This window comes from Microtus ochrogaster, chromosome 7 (genome assembly GCF_000317375.1).
Source record: "Microtus ochrogaster isolate Prairie Vole_2 chromosome 7, MicOch1.0, whole genome shotgun sequence".
In the NCBI taxonomy this organism is placed as follows: domain Eukaryota; kingdom Metazoa; phylum Chordata; class Mammalia; order Rodentia; family Cricetidae; genus Microtus; species Microtus ochrogaster.
In genome coordinates, this window is record NC_022014.1 from 71,484,213 (window position 1) to 71,506,011 (window position 21,799).

The 21,799-nt window shown below is 52.7% G+C and overlaps 1 long non-coding RNA gene across 1 annotated transcript; it reads right to left on the reverse strand.

Annotated features, from left to right (window-relative positions):
• Positions 1-9,977: 9,977 nt before the first annotated feature.
• LOC113456305 lies at positions 9,978-12,992 on the reverse strand. The gene is made up of 3 exons (XR_003377122.1): positions 12,917-12,992; positions 11,606-12,548; positions 9,978-10,997 (listed from the first exon to the last, which is right to left on the reverse strand). It is a non-coding gene; the product is annotated as an uncharacterized LOC113456305 (long non-coding RNA).
• Between the last annotated feature and the right edge of the window lie 8,807 nt (positions 12,993-21,799).

Consider the following 21,799-nt stretch of genomic DNA (forward strand, 5'->3'; position numbering starts at 1 on the left):
AGCAAAGCCAGCAGTGGCCACTGTCCAGGTCACAGTCTCTTCAGGAAACCCGACCATCCAGGATTGGGGAGCAAGTAGGGGCGGAGAAGGAAGAGTCTGCAGTGGAAGCCTAGGAAGTTGGATCTCTGGGGGTGGGGGAGGGAGCAGGAGGTACCTAGTCCCCAGGTGACTTCACACAGATGACTTCTCTCCGGGTTGTGAGTTTGCCTTCCAGAACGCTGAGTTTCTTGCTTCACTCTGGCCTGGCTGTCAGCTGTAGCTCGGAGTCTTTTCCTGCTGAAGAAAAAAGCATCAAGAACATGAACTTGCCCCCCCTCCCCACACTCTTGACCCCTAGCTTCCTCTGTGGTGGGGCAGCAGGAAGAGAAATAAGTCCTGTGAGGGGCTTAGGGTCACTGAGGTCACTTGAGAGCTCAGATGGCAGGGGAGTAGATGGATGCAGGGTGAGGGAGACTTCCTGGCCTGTCAGGAGGGGTGCCTACAGAGTAGCTAAAAGAGATTCCTCTCCTGGGGTGGCCCTTGTGGCTACTCCTGCCTGGGTCAGAGCTTGCAGAAGGCCCTGTGCTCTGACATCACTAGGAGACTCACCCATAACTACAAGGAGGGCACTGAGGAGACAGAATTTCCCTCCAAAGAGAAATAGAATTTATTAGGGCAAAGTCAATCCTTGGATATTGGTAGAAGCCAATACACCCCCAAAACAGCTGCCTCAGACTCAAGAGACAGGACCGCAAGAAAGGGGGGCAGATGTTTATTTTAAATGGGAATTCTGAGGCAGTTGTGTAGTGCATGCCTGCAATCCTGGCACCCAAGAGCCTGAGGTAAAAGGATCACTGCAAGTTTGAGACTACCCTGTGCTACATAGTAAATTTGAGGGCAGCCTGGACTCCATAGTGCGACCTTGTCTTAAAGCAGCAACAGCATGAAAATGAGCGAGAATTTATCAGATGGTTTGAAGGGTTTGCAGACAATAAAGCAGGCTGGTATGCGGGATGCTGGAGGTGGTGACAATGAGGACAGAAAGGACATCTCTGGGAGGTGACATGTAAAGCTCAAGAAGACTTTAGCCAGGTACAGAACAAGGGCAAAGCATTCTGGGAAGAGGGAATTGTGGGTGTACAGCCTTGAATCAGACCCCCAAACCTTTGTTGGCTGATTTGGAACTGGAACACAGAGCGTTGGGAGATGTACTGGAAGTGGGATCCTGTACGTGGCCAGGCACTGATCACATAGGGGCTTCTAAGGGAAGCAAGGAGGCTGGGTTTTCTGCTAACAGTGAGATTTAAAGCCGTAGGGGAATTCTGAATAGAGACATCAAGAGATCTGATTTATGTCTTCGAACACTGCCTGATTGCTGAGAGGAGAGTAGGTGGTGAGTGCTCGGTGGTCACTGAGATCAAGTGGTTGTAGCTATAGCGGCTAGCTAAGAGTGCTGCAGCAGACACAGGGAGCAGAGCCTGCTTCTGGATTTGGTTTCCAATTCAAGCTGGCAAGCAATGCAGACAACTGCACGAGGCTGGGGGTCAAAGGGAGGAGGAGTGGAAACGACAGCCGGGCTGTGGTGGCGCTGCCAAGAGGCTGGCGTGCTCTCCATTCATCAGCTGCCACAAGTCGAGGCTTCCTCTGTCGAGGCTGCAGAATTCTTGCCCATTCATAGATTTCAGTAGAACGTATTTCCCGAGCTTCAGCCTGGCCCTTTGAGAGCCCTGGTGTATCCTGACCAGTCCTTGCCCGTGTCTGCTCTATTTCTGAAAGAGGGAGTGGAAAGCCCACCTACCTGGTTCCAGATAAGTGGCCGTGGTCTCATGTGCTCATTCTAATGTGATGGAAGACACTGGGGGCTTGACAAACTTGAAAATCAATCTATGTGCCGAGGTGGTCCAGAGGAGAGTGGGGACCCTACCCATCCCTGTACCCAGGAGGGCTGGCACCTCTTTCGTCATCCTGGGATGTAGTGAATGACAGACAACACAGAGGACCTAGGTATTGTCGGGGTGACTACCTGGAGGGCTTGTGCCCGGGGCTAACTGTCTTCTGTAGCAGCTCCAATGCTTGGAAGGCTCAGACTGAGCCTGTGATTATACAAGGTCACACAGCAAGCAGTCTCAAACAAAGCCTTAGGTCTTTTATCAGCAGCTTGAGTCAGAGCTTCAGAGTGACTTGCGGGCACTCTCAGCCCCCATGGTCACCTCACCTCTCCCAGCCCAGAGGGTTCTGTGTCAAGTCTTCACCCGATTCTTTTTCTTGCCCCCAAGACCCCTCCTGTATTTTCACCTGCAGGCCAACTACCACCAAAATAACCACCACTCATAGCTACCATTGTTCCCTGAGTACCTTCATAGCACCCAGCCAGGGCTCTGGCTACCTTTACACACACATCCCAGTGACTGAGGTACCTAGGTGGGGTCCACAGCATCAGATGGCCACTCTGAACTGTCATCCCTGCCCCCACTCGAGAGCCTCAGTCTGTCAGCAGTGATGGATGCTGGGCAGTGGTCCCTTGGAACAGATCCTGGATCTAAAAGCCTCACACAGCCATCCTGAGCAGGAGGCAGGGAGGAGTGGGGGGAGGGACACAGGGGTCCCCCAGAGCCCAGCTCCTTGCCATGAATCAGTAGGCCAGCAGAACCAATTAGTGCAGACAAGAGCTGAGCGATGAATCATGGGCCCATTAGTTCCCTGGCTTGCACCCTCCCCCAAAGTGGGGTCCTGGCCCTGGTGGGGGTGCTGCGTCCCTTTGGATGGACTCCTCCTTTCCAGAGCCCCTCCCACTCAGAACAGTTGAGAAGACCCTCTTGCAGAGCAAGCCCCTGACTGCAGAGGCAAGAACAAATGCTTTGGGTCATTTGCATATCATTTGCATGGAACAGGTGCACTGGACATTTCTTGGCGTGGACCCTCCCACCTCTAGCCTCATCTTGCCAGCCTACTGGCTCGGCAGAAGCACAGAACAGAGGACCCTTAAGTACTACTGGTAGTACTTGCATCCGTCTTCCAGGTGGAGAGCTAGGCCTGGCTCCTTTGATCACCGGAAACATGATTCCTGAGTGGGACTTCAGAAATGGCCTCAGCACTGACAGAGAGCCTAATTGGAGATCTATCTAGTTCATCCGGGAAGGGGTTGGATTATAAAGCCTTGTCAGTGCCTGGAGAAAATACTTTCTTGAGTCCTTGGGCGGATTCTCTGCATTGATGTTACCTGTAGCCGGGCAGAAGCTTCCAGTCTGGTCTGTGGTGGGCACCACACCCAGCAAGGTCAGGGAAAGACGTAATTGAGATTCCATGTGACAAATGATTTCCGAAGACCGTCTGGGTCTCCCTATCACTCCTCCCTTCTCCTGTATCATAGATGAGATGAGGAGAAACTGAGGGACTTGTTCGGGGTCACAATAAGACACGGTACTGGGTTTGAACACAGGTCTCTTTGACTTCAGCTCTTGAGCAGGTAAATTCTGAGCCACTTAGTCCTGATTTCTTCCTGAACTCCGCCTCGTTCCTCTAGCTACCGTCTTGACCTTCCACCCAGCTGTCCCATGGGACCTCTAACAAGGTGCTGAAATTGGAGTTGGCTATCCCTTGCTCCCAGCAGGCTTCTCTCTCCTCTGCAAGAGTTAGCTGAAGGCTGCCCAAACCAGCAACATGGGGATAGTTCATCTCCTGCTCTTCCTCTTTCAAGGTGGACCAGGCATATTGTGAGCGTGCAGTTTCATCATAAAACTGGTCCTTCGCTGGGCTCTTGCTAGCCATGTGTTCACTCGGGCTCTGCACCCCACTTGCCTAGGAGATTCCTACAGTCTCCCACCAGATCTGGGGGTTTATCACTCACTTCCTTCCTGCATCTTGTACATCCCTGACCCCACATCCTTTGCTTCCTACCTTAAGCAGGTTGACCTCCCACTGCTTTTAAGGTGAAATATTAAAAGACCCTCACGGTGGGCCTAAAAGACCTTTCTAGACCCATCTCTGGCTCCTTCCTGTCAAGTCCAATGAGCTACTGGCCTTGTGAGATTCCTTGCCTTGCCTAGAACATACTATAGGCTTTTACCCTCGCCGTCAGCCCTGACATCCTCTTTTCGCCCCCACCAAGCAAACCATCTTGTCTTTCCATGATCAACTAAGATCAGTTAAATAGCATCTCCTCCGGGAAGCTGGCCCTGCCCTCCCCAGCAGGATGGGATGACAGGATACAGCAGACTGCTGGGCTAGCATTTTCACGCTTCTCAGCAGTTAGCAGCTGACCGTCCAGTGCTTTGCTGAGAGGCCTGTGACGAGGTCCAGGACATGCTGACCTCTGCTTCCTGTGACCTGAGACATTTAAGATGGTCAATAAAGGACTTAGGGGAACCAACCTCCCCCGTTGAAACCGTCAGAGACTGGAGTCCCACTAAGCTTTTCCTGAAGTGGGCTGTGATCTATGTAGCCCTTGGACTCACATCTCTCTGATCCGGACACCAGATGGACTGCCCGCATGGGTGACAAAATGGAGTCAAGTTAGAGATGAGTCCCTGTTGTTCCGCTCACCTGTTTCCTTACATGTACCTGTTAAACGGGGTGGAAAGCTCTTGTTTCTGAGCTTACTGAGGCCCTGGAGCGTATGGGTATATTATGGACTGGGGACTTTGTGAACTAGGGCGGGCACCGTGATGCCTGTGTTGAAGTGAGCGAAGAGAGAGTCAAATCTGTCCAGGGCAGACAAAAGCTCTCCCAAGAGCTAACTCCCCAGAGAATGAAGATGGCTTGGGGAGGAGGTCAGGGGGGCCACACTAGGAGGGGGTGGTTCTCTCAGAGTCAGTAATTGTGAAAATCACTGGTGTGGCTAGCCAGCCGAGGCAGGGGAAAGGCCTGGGGGACAAGGCTCCCAGGAAATAAATGGTACTGGAGTGTAGTATCTTGTCTGCATCCTTCCTCAGGGTCGATCCAGGGTTAAGATCAACAAAGTCCTGGGAGGACGAGGGTTCAGGGAATAAAATACAGAACAAAGGCCTGACATTAGAATCTTGGGGAGAAGGGTGAGGAGAATTTGGGGGCAGTGAAAACATACATGTAGTCAGATTCATTGCCTGTGTTTAGATGGACACATCATGGTACTGAAAACGGCCCCTCGTTCCGTTCCCAATCTCAGTTAGATTTGGGCTCTAGTCCTCGTGCAGCTGTGGGTGAGCACTTCCCTCCCTGCCTCTAAGCCCTTGTTCTCCACCTGTGAAAAGATGACTGTTCTCAAACACCCCTGGGAGTCCACACACAGGTGTCCCTTTGGTACCCCACAGAGAGGCAAGCTTGCTTCTGATCCCTCTGCTTCCAGACCCTGGGTTCCTTCCATGCTGGCTTTCTCCATGCCTTCCCCCTGCATATGGCCCCTGCCCCTCTGCTTCCTGGTTTCCCACAGTGCAGTCCTCCAGCCTCTCTCTCAGGTCCTGGTTTGGCAATTTAGGGTGGTGGGAAGAGACTGTGGGAGGCCGGGCCAGACCCCCCACCCTTTGTCCCTCCTCATCACCCAGTGACGCCATAGTAACCCACACCCATCCCACAGGAGGCAAACAACCGACACTGGGGGTCCTGGGGAGGGAGGAGAGACAGACCCTGTGTGGGGTCTAAAGGGGTTCTGGGGTGGAGGTTGGGGAGAGGAGGAAGGAGAGGCAAACCATTCACCAGCAGGAGCTGCTCCTGGGGCAGGAGGTGCCAGTGCTGACCCAAGGCTGGAAGGCACTTCAGTCTATTCCACTCCTTTGGTTGTCCCTGGCCAGCTCCCTAGAAGGCTGTTAACATCCTACTTTATGAGCTGGGGGCGAACCAAGCCTCTCACCTCATCTGGGACTCCCTGGCGGCTGCCTTTGGTCTTTTCACCATGCCCGGCGCCTGCACTGGGGACCTATGGCTCCTTTCCACATGCTGGCAACCTCAGGCCTGGTGAGAGCTTCAATGGAAGGGCAAGTCTCTGTTCCCATGTGCTCCTAGGTGGATGACAAGGACATAGGATACTTTTGGTCAACAGTCTAAACAGATGGATAGTCACCGCAGATGGATGAATGCCTCAGTGGGCTTCCTAGAAGAGGCAAGGGAGGACAGAGAATCTAAGAAAAAGGAAGGAGGGATGTGGATGAAGCATGGGATAGAGGTGAGGAGGCAGGCAATCTCAGAGGTAGAAAAGATGCCACGCTGAGCCTCAGTTGGTTTGTCTGTAAAATGGACCAGCACTTGCTTTCTTTGTTGCTGTAAGGATCCGCTGGTACATAAAGCCCCCACTTAGAAAGCCCTCATTTCCTGTACTGTCTTCTTCTCCATAACTCTTCCAAGCCCAAAGGGGCCAGCCCCTTCCCTGGACCTCAGTATCCAGCTGCATCCAGAAACATCTGCCTCTCCTGTAAGAAGTCTCCACAAGGCTCTAGGGGAGCAGCAGCGGAGGGCAGGGCGGGAAGAGCGGCTGGATGAGAGGAACGAGGTGCATCTTCCCCACGCCGTTCCCCCCAGGACTCGCTGGGCACAGAGTCCATTGCTGTCTTCCGGCCGCCCTGACACACACCTGCTTTCCCTCTCAGCTCCTGGGGTGGCCCCTGCAGGGCCTCCAGGATGGGCCTCACTTCCTCCTGGCCCCCTTCACTGGCTGCCCCACAATGGATTCTCCAGTCTTGTTTCCAAAATTCTAGCCAATTTTTGTCCTCTAGAACACTCTATGTCATTCCTGCACGAAGGCATTTTCTCTCTGATCAAGCTGCCACGCTTTTGGAAGGGGGTGTTCAAGATAGGGTTTCTCTATGTAGCTCTAGATTCCTAGAACTCGCTCTGTAGACCAGGCTGACCTTGAACTCAGAGATCGGCCCACCTCTGCCTCCTGAGCCCTGGGATTAAAGGCGTTAAAGGTGTGCACCACCATGCCTGGCTAAACGGCCACGCTTCTTTGAGTTCTTATGCCCTTTCTTTACTAAGACACCCCATGAGAACTTGAGGGGTCCCTATACCCCTAATGAGCCAGACTATCATGGTACTGGGGTACCCAGACTCTTTGTCCTGGCCTCATGGAGAGGCCTCAGTCACAGGGACAGAAGGCTACAGAGGGCTGAGAAGACTCAAGGGGCAGTCTGGGTTAACAGTGAGGGTGGGGTGAACAGGTGTCACCCACAGCAAAACCATCCTCTTGTGGGCTTGACCCCAGCCCCTCCTGCTTCAAGGATAGCTCTTGGAACCACAGGCTGTCCCCAGCGAGGACTTTGGGATTCTTGTAGTTTTCTGTCTCTGACAATGGACAGATGAAGAAACCGTGGCCAGGCAAAGGGCTCACTTCCTTCGCCCACACTGGGCCTATTCTCAGTATCCAGGATATGAACAGAATAATGGTTTCCTGGAAAGAGCCACATCCTAATGCCTGGAGGCTGCAACTGTATATGGAAGGTGTGTAAATTAAGGATTTCGAGCCAGGAGCTTGTGCTGGGGTGTCCCAGTGAGCCATACAGTAACCATTAGGATCCCAACCAGGAAAAGAGAGATAAGGCTTGGAGCCATAGAAGCAGGGGTGACTGATGTGTAGCCGGAGTCATGAACCAAGGCAGGAGGGCAAACCTCAAACAAGGAAGATAAGCAATGGTCTATCCACTTCTTACCTACCACAGACCTCTGACCTGTGAACTCACCCGAGAAACCGAGTTTCACTGAACTTGTGGCAATTAGTTTTAGCTGCACTCAGTGACTAATTCTTTGGTTTGGTTGGTTGGTTGGCTTTTCTTTTTCTTTCTTTTCTTTTCTTTTCTTTCTTTTAGACAGGATCTCACTTGTAGTTCTCTGACTGTTCTGAAACTCACTCTGTAGACCAGGCTGGCCTCGAACTCACAGAGTTCTGTCTGCCTCTGCCTCCCGAGTGCTGGGTTTAAAGGTGTGCGCCACAAAGCCTGGCTGGTGACTAATTCTTAACTCATCACTAATGATACAGGCTTTGGAATAAAGAAAAGGGAGAGGGGAAGAAAGGTTGAGGAGCAGAGAAAAATGTATAGTGCAACAAAAAACAATTTAAAAGAAAGAAAGAAAGAACGAAAGAAAGAAAGAAAAAAAGAAAGGAAGGAAGGAAGGAGGAAGGAAGGGAAAGAAAAGAAACTTTATTGTTTCGTGTGGGAACCCCATGAACCTTTCTTTTGCATTTTTTCATCCTTGTTTACCCAGTACTAACCGCATCCCTATTATGGGACAAGCAGACACCAAGTGACTTGTCACAGCCCCTACATTCAAGGAAGGCAGTCTATGGGACCACAGACATGGACAGTACCATGTAGCAAGGGTGACTTCAGGGTGCAGACAGAATGGCTGTGGCAGCCACAAGGAGACGACTTCTGGGCTCAGGGGACAAGAAGTGAGTCCCAATTCTACCTGCCTGTTTGTGTGACCTGAGCAACTATTTGTCCTTGTTAAGTGTCAGTTTCTACACCTTTAGTGTGGGAAGAGCCATCACATTTCCCTGGTAGGCTTTCGGGAATTAAATGATGTTCTCTGGAGAGAACTTGACTTCATGTTCCTAGTACAAGGAAGGCTCTCAGAAAACAAGGCAGGCTTTGAAAAAAAATATTTTTAAATCAATTCTTTGGGAATTTTGCATCATGTACCCCAATTCTGCTTATTTCCCAGTCCCTTACCCCTGTAATGTTCTCCCCGCCAAAGAAAAAATTAAAAATATTAAGTGAAAACACAATAAACTAACAAACCACTTCACACCTCCATCTTTCCCACCTCTCCCATACCTCTTCACTGTCTCAGTGGCATTGGAGCTGCAGGGTGTCACACAGTACACCCTTTTATTCATTCCGCTTTGTTTGCAAATGTTGGCTACAATGAGTTGTTGGCCTGGTGCGAGGCCTCTGGCTTCTGGTACACCATCAGTACTGGACTCTCACCAAAATTCCTCTTGCATATTCTGCTGTTGTCCCAACTCATGGAGATCGTATGGCTGTGGTTCCTCAGGACCAGTCCCTTCATGCACTCCAACAGGTCATACCTGGGGTAGATGTTGGGGTGGACCACCTCAAAGGCCTAGATATGGGTCTGGGTGGTAGCTGATTTAGTCAAGGCCACTTGGACTGCCTCATCAAGCAAGGGCAGATGCTCCATGATATCGGGACAGCTCTCTCACACCCAGGGCGAGGGATGGGGCCAGCTCTTCTGTGAGGGGTAGGACCAGCTCTTCAGTGGTCAGTGAGGGCCAGGTCCAGCTCTCCCAGGGTGGCGCAAGGGTGGTGCCCACAACATCTCTCTCTTTCTCTCTGCCTGAAAACTGACAGTGCCATCCTGGAGGGAGATGCTGAATAGGATGAGGTGTGTGATATCACCCAGCACCCAACTAGCTGGCGGCTTAGATGAATGCATCCCCAGTCACAGAGAGGACCGACAGATGTGAAATCCCCTAAAGCTACTCTCCACACTGGCTACCACCACCACAGCTGCTGCTTCTTCCTCTTGCCAGGAAGCCCACTCAGTCCCTCCACCCTGGAACTCCTTGTACCTCTGAGTACTCTGGTACCCTGGTCACTGAGTGTACTCTCTCCCACAGAGCAGGACCCAGAGGTACAGGGGCTGCCAAGGCACGAAAGCAGACTCAGAGTGCTCAGGCTCCTTTGAAGACCAGCGTGGGATGTCCTACCTCCTGGACCACACTTGCTCTTTACATCCTGAACTGCTCCACAAAGTGTTTCCAGTCTCTGCTGCATTCCAGACATGGTGCCCCCCACAGAACCTATCTCCTCCTCCACTCCTTGCTGATGCTTCTCTAGGCCTGTCGGCAGCAAACAGTCGGACCTCCCCTGCTTCAAGCCAAGGACTCAAGCCAACTCTCATCTGGACCCCTGCCTTGGCCCCCTAGTGATCTTCCCATTTTCCTGATCCTGCTCTGTAGCCTCCGTTCCTAAAATAGGTATTCAACTGCTGCAGAAGAGCTTGTCCAGCCAGTTTCTGCCTGACTTTCTCTCTTTACTTGTCCCCCCCCCCCCGCTCTCTGCCTCCAGCCTCATCTTCTTCCAGCATCTTGCATATATTCCTTCTGCTTCAGCACCCTTGAAGATACCATCCCTTCTGTCTGTCTGTTTCCCCATCCCCTCAGGTTTCATCTAGTGCATCCATCCCTTGGACAAGGCTTCCAACTTCCCCATGCTGGTCAGATCTAAGATCTGAGTGTTTGCACTGAGCCATCTTTTTTTTTTTTTTCACTGATCCAGGCTGTCACTCTGCTTCCAGTTGTGGACTGAATGATTGACATTGCTTTCCACTGAGCCGCAGGCTGTGCATGGGTAGAAGCCAAGACCGTGTTGCTTTCTCAGTGTCCCCAGGCCAGCACAGTTTCCAGCATGTAGAGGATGCTCGATGAGTAACTGTTTGAAGGAGCAAAACTCGAATGAGTGATGTGCCCAGGGGAAAGACATCCAGATAGGTCTTCAGAGCCTTGGGCTCCTGTGGGTAGGGAGAGGCTAGCTATCAGAGGCAGCCGGGGAAGAGGAATCCCACCTCTATCTTGGGCCAGTCATTAGTTACCACTACTTAAAAACAGGGTTCCTGGGTAGCCAGCCAGGACCGTTAGTGCATCGAACCCCATCACAGCCGCCTTGCTGTGAGTCCTTCGAGGCATCCAGGCCCCAGGAGCCCAGGACTTGTTGCCTTTGCACCTTTGAAATGGTCCAGTCATAAGTCATTCTGGAGGGGAGAAGTGGAGTCTTTGGACCGTTTTTTCAGGGGGTGGAAAGTGAGTGGGAAAGAGGAGAGAAAGGAAGACAAAATCTTTGAGAAACTCAGGATGGCAGGAGGAAGGTTTGTGGGAGACGGCAGGGAGGATGTAGGCAGCACCATCTCTCTCTGCTCCGGAAAATTAAGAGAAAAGATGAGTGTCTACTGTCTAGACACAGCCAGACTGGTTCCTCAGAGCAGTCCCAGGGGACTTCCTGGAGTAGAGAAACTTTATAGGTCACAGGTGGACCGGGATGGAAACAGTCCAAACTCAGAGGCACCGTCGGGAGAACCATATTGCAGGGTGGCTGAGAAACAGGAGGCAGGAGGTCACAGAAATAGTGGGACCAGCGTGGAAAAGAGTGTACAGGAGGTGGGAGTTACTCTGTGCCCTGAGATGCCTGGTTGAGGTCACTCAGCATCCTCTAGAGCAGTGGTTCCCAACCTTCCTAACACCATGCCCCTTTAATTTGATTCCTCATGCTGTGGTGACCCCCAACCGTAAATTATTTCCGTTGAGACTTCATAACTGTTATTTTGCTACTGTTATGAATTGCAGTGTGAATATCTGTGTTTTCTGATGGTCTTAGGCAATTCCTGTGAAATGGCTGGCCCTCTGAAGAGGGCGTGACCCACAGGTTGAGAACCACTGCTCTAGGGGCTCTACCTCCCCCACCCCACCCCACTCCCATTTCCTGCATTGCCCTCTCACCCCCCACCAGAGCCTGTGGGGTCCCCATGTACCTGAGTCTTACAAAGCTGCAGCTCTCTCCTGGCCTCCCTGAGACTCTGCTGTGTGAAGTCCTAATTCCGTCATATAATGTCACACTTTAGCTACTCCAGCCCTCCCCATTTCCCTTTCGTGTGGCCTTTCCCCCACAGAAGCACCTTCTAGAACGTTCATTCCATCACTTACTCCCTCAGAAGTAAGTAGAGATAATCCGTTGATTGTCAGACATCACGTCAGCACCCCGGACAGTACCTGCCCCACTGCAGTCAAAGGGCTGGTTGCTGCGAGTGGAGAGGAACACTTGATTTCCTAGCAGGTTCCCTGCGCAGCTGGAAGGAAGCAAACTCGCGAGGGCAGCAACCCTAATTCTGCCCCATATGCCAGAAACAGAGTTGGATCCCTGGCTGTCAGTTCAGTCGAGGTTCACCCTCCGCCCTTCCTCCCTCCTTCATTCTGGAGTCCTCCTAGGGTAAGGGTGCTCCCAGCATCTGGCATCCATCAACCCCATCCAGAAGTCCTCGTGAAACAAAGGGGGTGATTAAAGCGATCCCAGATTGGGGCAGGCCAGGCATGCCTGTGAATTGCCCCTGTCTCAGAGCCTCTCCCACCCCAGCCCTGCCCAGAGCTACCAATCTACTGGTCTCCCCTCCCCTTTTCCCTCAGAACTGGAGGTGGGGGGAGGTTGTGGCCAGCCCCACAGGACTGCTGGCTCCAGATGTGAGGGATGTGGAGGGGAGCTGGCAGGAGGGGACGGGCAAGCAAATGGGACCTGACAGGGGCTGGGCACCTCGGGCAAAGAATGTAAATAAAAAATCAGTAAATATTTAGGGGAAATGGAGCGGGAAGTGGGAGAAGGAGTTGGGGAGGGGTTGTGTTAGATTTCCAACAACATCTGGAGGGCAGTCCCTCCCCCAGCCCATGGGGACTTTCAGCTCAGAGTGATGGCTCTTGGGAAGGCTGGCTATTGGAACGTACCTGCACATGGACGGTCTTCCGTGCTTGTCATCATTAAGGGCCCCTCCCACAAGGCCTTGCTGGAGCTAGGAAGTGAGGTTCTCAGGTGGCAACATAGGATCCCTGCCCTTAGAAACTTCTTAGAGAAAGGATGTTGACCACACCTAAGGAGGACCTTGACAGAGGGGTGGAGGGGGTTATACAATTAAGCTGGAATAGTGACGTCAGATTCCTAGAGGAGGGGCCAGGGAGAGGGGAGTGAGGATCATTTTCGGAGACAGGTGGGGATGGGGAGAAAAAGGAGCAAGGCACAGAGGGCTGAAGCTGGGGATGAGGGCTGGGCAGACTAGAGGCCTTCTCTGGCCCACACCACCTTCCCCAAATCTCATCACTCCTCCAAGGGAGTTCATCTGAAGGACTCCTTCACTTCTGTCTTGGGGAAGAGAAGGAAAAGAAAGCCCCATCCCAGACCAATGCCGGAAAGCAGCAAGCAGAGAGGCCCCTGAAACCCCTGCACCCCCCACTGTTGGTCAAGGTGCTTACTGTCCTGATTGAGGTCAGACCCCCAGGGGAGCACCCGATGGTCTTTGGGCATTGGTCACATCTTCTCCTGATGGGAATGGTGGCTTCCCTCAGCTAGGCCTCCCAGACCAGGCTGCACTGGGTGTAGAGCAGGGCTCTAATGAGGGTCACAGGACCACAGTGTCATCTCTGCCTCCTGCTTCCAGGCCAGAGAACAACCGGCCTTTTATCCAGCAGAGAATGCCCAAGGGGTGAGGTCACCCCCAACATGGCTCTCTTTGTCCCATAACCAGTGAAACATCAAGGCTGAGTCTAGACTGGCTGCCTGCATTCTCTCTCCTCAAGTCCTGGCCATCTCCCAGGGACTACCTCCAGGTCACAGGGAGATACCCTCAAAGGGAAGGTGGTAGTGCGGTAGGTACTAGAGGAGGTGAAGAGAGTACAGAAAGGCCCAGCGTGGGGCTGAGAAATCGTCTCCAGGAAGTGCACAGCCCTCCCTCACAGGGAGCTTCAGTCACAAATGTGGCTTGGCCCAAAAAGTGCTTCAGAACTCAAAAGGAAAAAAGTGAAGGGTCGGGAAATAGAGGTTCTGCTTGCTGCTCTAACTTTAGACCAAAGGCTCCTCAGAAAACTGGTGACCTCCAGGATCTGCTCCCCCTGGAGGCAAAAGCGCCTCCCTCCAGGGACTGTGGGGCCTAACTGAGCAGGGAGGCCCTGGGGTGGAAGGATGGGGCCTAGAGAAAAGCCAGGGCAGGGTCTTGTAAGTGCAGTATGGTGTTCCTAGATGGGCCCTCGGACCACATCCTGTTCTGCCTCGTACTTGGGGCGAGGTCAGGTTTAACAGTCTGGACCAGTTGTCTAGGCAGAGGATGCTGACACTTATCAGGGGACATCAGGCCAGGGTTAGAGAATCCTAGTGTTACCCAGTGCAACACAGCAAGACCCAGAAGGATAGACAGGGGCTCCCTGAAGCCTGTGACAACTGGAACAGCTGTCTGTAGGGAGGAAGTGGATTCCCACATGGCCCTGACTGGCTGGCCATGGAGGACAGCATTGCCATTGGAGGGATGTGCTGCCGTCCAAAGACTGAGGAGTGTGTGGAAGGCTGGGTCCACTCAAGAAGCTGAATGGGTCAAGGGAAGTCAGAGGGCATTGGGTTAGTGACAGGACATGATCTGACCAGGTCATCCTCTAACTGTGGATTCTCAGACTGCAGTTCCTTTGGTCCCCCACCCCTCCTCCTCCCACCCCACCCCACCCCATTCACCCCGGACAAGGCTCCACCCCATCTGGGTAGAATGTTATGGGAGCTGAAAATAGCCTTTGCTGGGGTCAAGGAAGGGAGGGACGCTGGGGACTAATTGCCCTAAATAAATGAGCAATTAAGACTGTTAGAAAAAATAGCTAGAAAAAAAAAAAAAAAAAGAAAAAATAGCTAGATGGCCCCACCACCGTCCTGAAATTTCACCATGGCAACCACAGCCAGCTCCTCCCCAGAAAGGGCTGAGCCACTTGTTTGGCTCACATCGCTGTCACTCAGACAGAAGGGTGGCCAGACGTCTTCTGTCTGGAGAACCAGAAAGGGTAAAGGAAAAGACTGGGTGGAAGGGGAGGCAGAGGAATTACTGGGATGACCCGCTGGCTCAAGACTCTCAATGACGGCTTGAAATAGGACAGTGCGGCAAAGGGGGTTAGTACCGTGTGCATACTTCATGGCTACCGCCTCCAATCCCAACAGCGCTGCAGCCAGTGTGGTAGGGGCTTGGGAGTGAATGTTGCCAGGAGCAGACCTTGCCAGGTCCCCATCTCCTCTCAGCACCTCGCCCCTCCCCGTGCACTTCCTGTAATGGCGTCTCCAATGGGGAGCCCATTAGTCCTTCTCAGGGTAGCGCCTAAGTACTGTGGCTGATAAATATAACATGAGCCCATCGATTAGAACCCTCCCAGTCCTGCGCAGCATGACTCCCTAATGACTCACCCTCCCCTCAACCTAGACTCCCACCCACCCCCAACCAGGGCCGCTTTCCTGGCTTACTTGGAACTTGGAGGTAGTTATTACTGGAGCAGAAGTAAGGAGTCATGGGCAACCCCCCAGGGCCCAGTTGGAAAGGCCCCTGCTTCAAGACCTGCTTGGGCAAATCTGGACCTGGACCCCAGGGTAGACTGGAAGGCCCTCCTCCTTTAGTCGGGGTACCAGGGAAGGTGCTGGCGGTCCCAGCTCACGGGACCCTTCCTCTATGAGGTGCAGAAGGCAGAGGGCCACTGCCCTCTGTGAGAAGACACAGATCAGGCCTCTGAGGGCTTCTGGGGACTCTTAGAGAAGTCTGTGGTGCCACCAACTCTGACCTTGCCACCACATCCTCTTGGGATCCTGAGTATCGGCTAGCCTTGATGTACCTGTCCTAGCCCACCAAGCCCTCTCACCTTCCTCCAGCTTCCCCCAACTCTGAGGCTCTCTGTCATCACTTCAACCAACTGTAGGGTGCCACACTCTCATCAGATTAGAGCCCCCCGGGGGGAATGAGGGACCATCTGACTCATGGTGGGGGCTAGAAGGCGAGAGTTATCTCCCCAAGATTTCCAAAGTCAAGCAGGAGACTTTGGTGGGTGGGACCTGGCCCTAGAAGGTAATCAGACAAATTAGACCTCGTTAACCACCAATGCTGGGAACTGAGATCCCTCTGCACGCCTTCCCACAGCCTGGGTGATACCACCTCGCCACTGGAGCCCACTGCCGAAGACAGCCGCGGCATGGAAGGGCTTCGACAGAGAAGTCAGCGATAGCTCTCGCCCCGGTGCCAGAGGGGGCTTGGTGGGTGGATGGTGGCCCGGGCCTGGGAGGAGTCTGTGGTTTTAAAGCATTGTGGCTCTGGGTGGAGACTGCCCACAGAATCCTCTAACAGGAAGGCTGAGCCAGGCTGGCTGCAGCCAGGAAGTTAATCCTTAATGTGCCTCTAGCCTTGCTGCTACACAAACTCACCGCTTAAACAGGCCGGGTGGGGACCAGCCACAGAGCGTGCATTCCTCGGGGTGGAGCTTGGTGCCATGGCAAGCCTTGTACCAAGGATGCTGCTAGGCTCCAGGGGTGCCTGTCTGCTGGAAAAGCTTCCCATAAAGGGTGGGTGTGCAAGAAGCCATGGGTATGTCTGACCCACTCTCTGCTGTGTGCCCCATCCTGACCTTGGGCCCACTCAAACTTCTAGTAGGCACCCCAACGAAGATGTGAGTTGTATAAGTGTGTGGTGTATATGCACACATGTGTGGGGTATACACGCACGACCAGAGGTCTCCCTCAGTCACTCACCACCGTATTTTTAAAATAGCGTTTTTATTAATTCTTTGCGCATTTCAGACAGGTATACAATGGACTTTAATCGTCTTTGTTTCCCGTTCCACTTAGCTCCTCCCAGATCTACCCTCCTGACTTTATGTTCTTGGGGGGGGGGGGGAGTGTCGTTCTGAGACAGGGTTCCTCTGTGTGGCTCTGGCTATCCTGGAACTCACTCTATAGACCAGGCTGGCCTCAAATTTGGAGATCTACCCGTCTCTGCCTCCCCAGGACTGGGATTAAAGGCGTGTGCGCCATGTCCCACTTGCCCTATTTTTTTCCCATTGGGTCAAATTCATGCTGTTCTTGTACAAGGAGGCTTGGAAGACTGAGAGAGGACTCAGAGAGACGTCCAGCATCTTTCCAGCAGGACCAGGTCTCTCTCCTTGTGGCCCCATTCGACGCTAACTCCCCTTGAGGGACTTCCTTTTCATCTAGTCAGGCTGCAGGCTAGGGCTGCAGCAGTTCACCTGCAGTATCAGTGAGACCCCATCCTTTTCCACAGTGCACCTCAGCCTCAGCCGTTAGGACGAGTTAGCTGGGGGCTCCTTTTCATCTGACTGCACAATGTAACCTCTGCCCTTCCTTCAGCTCCCCATTCCTCCCTTCTCTGCCCCAGCACTAGAAGTCTAGGGTGGGTCAGGAGCTTCTAGAGGCCTCAATAGCCTGAATTCAGACCCCAGCCCGGGCTATATTTAGCCGAGTGCTTTAGACACTAGACAAAGCCACTTCCAAGGAGCTGGTGGGGATGGTGTTGAGGGCAGGGGGTTGCCCTTCCTGTTCCTTCCCCTTCCTGGTGTAGGGACCCCCTCAGTTGCCCTTCTGGGGTTACCAGGAATGCCATTCACAGGGCAAGGTCCTGAATGTGGGTGAATTGCTCACTATTTCTAGACCATCTGCTGAGAAGGGAGCTCTGAGATTCGCCCCCGCCTGAATGGGCACATTCTGGAGCTTTCTTTCATTTCTCACCACCCAGTTCAGTAACCAAGGGAGCTTTGAAAGAGATTTAACTGGTCTGGGTGAGACCCTGTATCTATCTATCTGTATATGTATGTCCGTCCGTCCGTCCATCCATCCATCCATCCATCCATCCATCCATCCAGGCTTCTTTCTTCTTTGTCTTCTCTCTCTCTCTCTCTCTCTCTCTCTCTCTCTCTCTGTCTCTCTGTCTCTCTCTCTCCATTTTTCCCCTTTGTCTCTGTCTTTCTCCTTTTTCTCTCTTTGAAAACCCTCACTATGTGAGTTAACTGTGTACTACGGATAACTGTAGGGTTTTGGGCCCACAGGCAGAAGTGCAGAAGAGGGGCTTGCTGGATTCTTAGGCCCCGCCTACCCAGCCTGTGGAATCAGAGTCTGTATCTCAACAAGCTTCCTCAGGGGAATCCCACGGTAGCCACAGCTTAAGAAAGAACCACTATTCTAGGACCTTCCACTGTAATGAGCAGGACTCCAAACAGGGACTCCCCAGGGCTGGTCAAGCAGCCAACTGCCACCCCCAATTCCTGCACCCTTTTAACACAACTCAGGGTTCTGGTTTGTTTTTTTCAATTTTTTTTTTTAATTTGTATTGTATATCATAGCCAGAGGGTAACTTGTAGAAGCAGTTTTTGATTCTTCCTTTATGTGAGTTCCAGGAATCAAACTCAGGACTTCAGCTTTGCACAGCAAGGATCTAATACTGAGCCTCTCACTGGCCCAAGGGCTCCCATTTCTTAAGAGCTTGTCATGCTTGTCCCCTCTGCTAGGTCCAGATGTGAGTTGAGGGTCATAGCCAGGTCCCCTGTGTATGTTCACACTCACTCAGTTCTCAGCCCCTGTCTCAAGTCACTCAACCGGCCCCTGCCCTGCTCCCTGTCTCCAGATGGGCAAATCTATGCTCAGCAGAAACCACACAGAGAGAAGCCTGACTGGTGCCTTGGGTCCATGGCTGAACTCTCTGTCTGAAGCAACTCAGATCTATGGACAGAAGTCCACTGTTTTTCCCCATCAACTGACACCTCTGCCACCCCCCCATCATGAAATCTCAAGTTTCTCCATCGTAGAACTTCTCAGGACACTGACATCCTCAGAGTCCACTTCTGGGGCATCTTAGATGTCTCTCAGTCCTCCTAAACTTTTACTGGTTACTCCTGTCCCTCACAACATGCAAAGTTCTCAGGGGAGCATGGATGCCCTGCCCTTCAGGAGCTCACTTGGGTCACTTAGCCTGCCCCCAACTTAACAGTAGGCATCATTCCCAAGTGGGCATCAAAACATACAGAGGCTACACAACCCCCTTTGAACCCGAAACAACTGACCGGCCCTTGGGTCAGGGCTGGATGCCAGGGGGCAGCGCTCTTCCCTGACTCTTCCTCCCCTCCTGCCCCATGAGGAATGAGTCTTCAGAGCTCCACTAGCTCAGCAGCTGGCTCTGGCTCACAGAGGGACTGTGTCCTGACCCCAGGGCCCCTCTGAAGCTCCCATTGTCTGGCATGGTGTAGAGGCAGGCTGGGAGCAAAGGTTGGAGGGTTTTCCAAGGCAGTAAGGGCAGGGCCATACTGGAAGGATGAAGCCGTGGGATACCTGTGCCTCTTTTCCATCACTCAGCTATGAGCCCCTGTTGACCAGGAAGTGGGACACCTTCTACGTTTGCCTGACTTAACCCAACCCTTCCCCATAGCAGGGCATGTGGGCAAGAGAGAATTAAAAGAACAAAAGCCGAAGAACAATGAGAATAAAAAAAAAAGACCAGATGACTAAAATGATGTAAGTTAATGAGAAATCCTTCCTGGGAGCCTAGCACATGTCCTGGACTCGGTGACTGCCATACCTCACCTTCAGGTCCAGAGACTATTATTCCATGTGAGGCTTGGTGATCTACTCACGGTCACACAGAAAAGAGTGACAGAGCTAGCTGAGTCTCCAAAGAGCATGCAGGTCAGGATGGCAGAACACTTGTGGAAAAGATTAAAGAAGATGCTCCTTTTGTCCCCAACACCTACCTGCAAGGGACCCCCCCCCCATAGGTCTCCAAAACACAGCACCCTCCTTAGTGGGGTCTCCAACCCCTACTTCTCATCTACCCACTGTTCCCCACTTTCAGCCGCTCTTCCAGAGGCCCCAGCTGGTATGGCGGGAAACACTTGGCTCCCCCTCCCCCGCCCCGTGGGGCACCAGGCCAGCACTGCTGGAGGAAATAAAGGAAGGCCTGAAAGGAAAACACAAGATGTCACTGATGGTTTTGATGAAAGCACCAGGCCTCTCGCATCTCACCACACACACTGTGCTTTCCCAAGCAATCTTCCCCGGAGCCCCAGCCGTCTGAGAACTGCCTTGTCTGGACTAGGCTGTCACTCCAGCTCCTGGCTCTCCTGGACAGGGGAGAGCTCTTCTCCTGAGAGAGAACTTGAGTTGAGAACACCCAGGGTCCCCTGGAACCCGATGCTGTGAGAGCAACGCGAGTATCTGGGCGGGAAGGTGAGCGCTGCAGCACGTGGCAGCGCTGTGGATCAGGGGCTTGTCATGCTGCTGCAAGGCTGGGGTGACAGAGGAGGTGGCTCAACCATAGTCACAGGATTGAAGATGTTTGCTGTCCAGCAGGGAGACTAAGACCCACCCTGGAGCAGTCTAGGGGAATGTGTAAGACACATTTGGGACCTCCTGGAGTGAGGAGGGAAGCTAACCCTCCTAGGAGGCACTGATACAGTTGCAAACTGAAGGATACGCTTATGAAGTCACAGAGTTTACAGAGTCCAGGCTAGCTTTCTGGAGGAAGTAATTTGTTCTGGAAAGGAAGGATGGAAGGAGCTGGGGAGACAGCTCCGAAGGTAAGAGTTCTTGCTGTGTGAGCGTGTGGGTGTGAGTGCAGACCCCCACATAAAAAGAGGGGCACGCCCATGCTGACACCCACATGTCACTCCAGCACAATGGGGAGGTCAGGGTCAGGAGGGCTTTCTGGGTGCACAATGGCAGGCCTTTGATGTGAACCTCAAAAAGTGGTCCCAAGCTACTTTGAGAGTCATGGGAGATGTGTGAGATGCCCCTGCTCAGCTCCCAGCAGGATTAGGGAAGGATGAGGTGATCTCTGTGGCTGTCTTAATACATCTTCTCTCACAACCTGGTCACAGTCCTAGGGGGTGACTATGGCTCCTCATCATTAGGGATTTCTCAGAGTTCTTACATAATTTGCCCCTTCTCCTCTTCTCAGCGTCCAACACAGAGGCATCAGCTGTCTCTACGCCCTACAGTCCTGGCTCCTCCCCCTCCTCAATTCTCTTCCCCAAGGCCTCCTAGGTAATACTCCAAAAGCAGGGCAGATTGTATATCTCCCCTAGCTCAACAACCTTCTGTAGCTCCCACTGCCTGAAGGAAAAAGCCCGCCTTCTTAGACTGGCACCCAAAGCCAGCTCTCCATTCAGCAGACCCTGGAGTCTTACTGCAGCCATTCACCTCCAGATCCCTGACAGCCTTCATCCAGACCTGCCTTTATAAGTGGCCTGCTTATAGCCGGGTTTGGAGGCAGAGACAGGCAGATCTCTGTGAGTTCAAGGCCAGCCTGACCTACAAGAGCTAGTTCCAGGACAGGCACCAAAACTACAGAGAAACCTTGTCTCAAAAATAAATATATAAATAAATAGATGTGACCTGCTTATTTCTGTCTAAGATGTCCCTTTTCTCTTCATGGAGAGCTAAATCCTAGATACACTTCAATACCCCAGAGAGACACCTCCTCCAGTGAGCCCTTCCGTACTCTCCTCCTCGCCAGGGGCTTTGGCTCATGGCTGTCTTTTAGTTGAAAAATCATTACTGAGTATGTGTGTACGGTGTGGCTGGACACACACGCCATGGCACATGTGTGGGGGGTCAGAAGACAATTGTGTGGAGTTGGTATTCTCCTTCCATCTTTATGCGGGTTCTGGCAATCAAATTCAGGTTGTGTGGCCAGTGCCTTTACCCTGCTCCTGGCTATCTTTTTTTTTTTAACTGGATATGGAATATCAACGAAAACTGAGGGCCACAATCTGCTGCTGCCAAGAAAGAAGGTCTACTGGGGACCGCCCACCCCCAAGGCTGACACTGTGGCTGAGCCAGGCTGTAGATCAGCTCCCCTGGAAGACGGAATAGGGTGGGGCCACAGAAGCCTCTACTGAGCCTGGCACAGATGGGTGCCAGCAGCCCCGGATAGAGCCCAGGCACTGAGTTGGCATGGCTCTGCTGCCGGAGATGAGGGTGAGACAAACAGCAATTAGCAGAGTACAGGCTTGGGCTCTTAAGGCTAATTACCAATTAGATGGGGCTGGGCGATTAGCAACATGAAAGAGACAGTCAGCAAATAGTCACTGCCTGGCAAAGTGGAAGGTGGGGGTGGCCAGCGCCTGGGTCTCCTAGTGGCTCGCACAGTGCGGGAGCTAGGAAGGATCCTGTGTCCCCAAGGGGACTTGGGCAGATTTTGTTTCCCTTTGGTTCCCAGGATTAGCTTCAGACTGGAGCCAATGGCCTGGCTGGTGGATGATTCTGGAGTAAGGGCAGTGAGTGCTTTGCCACCCTGGGCCAGGTGAACTCTGCAGGGCAGAGCCCTGAGGAGCCTCCATGGCAGA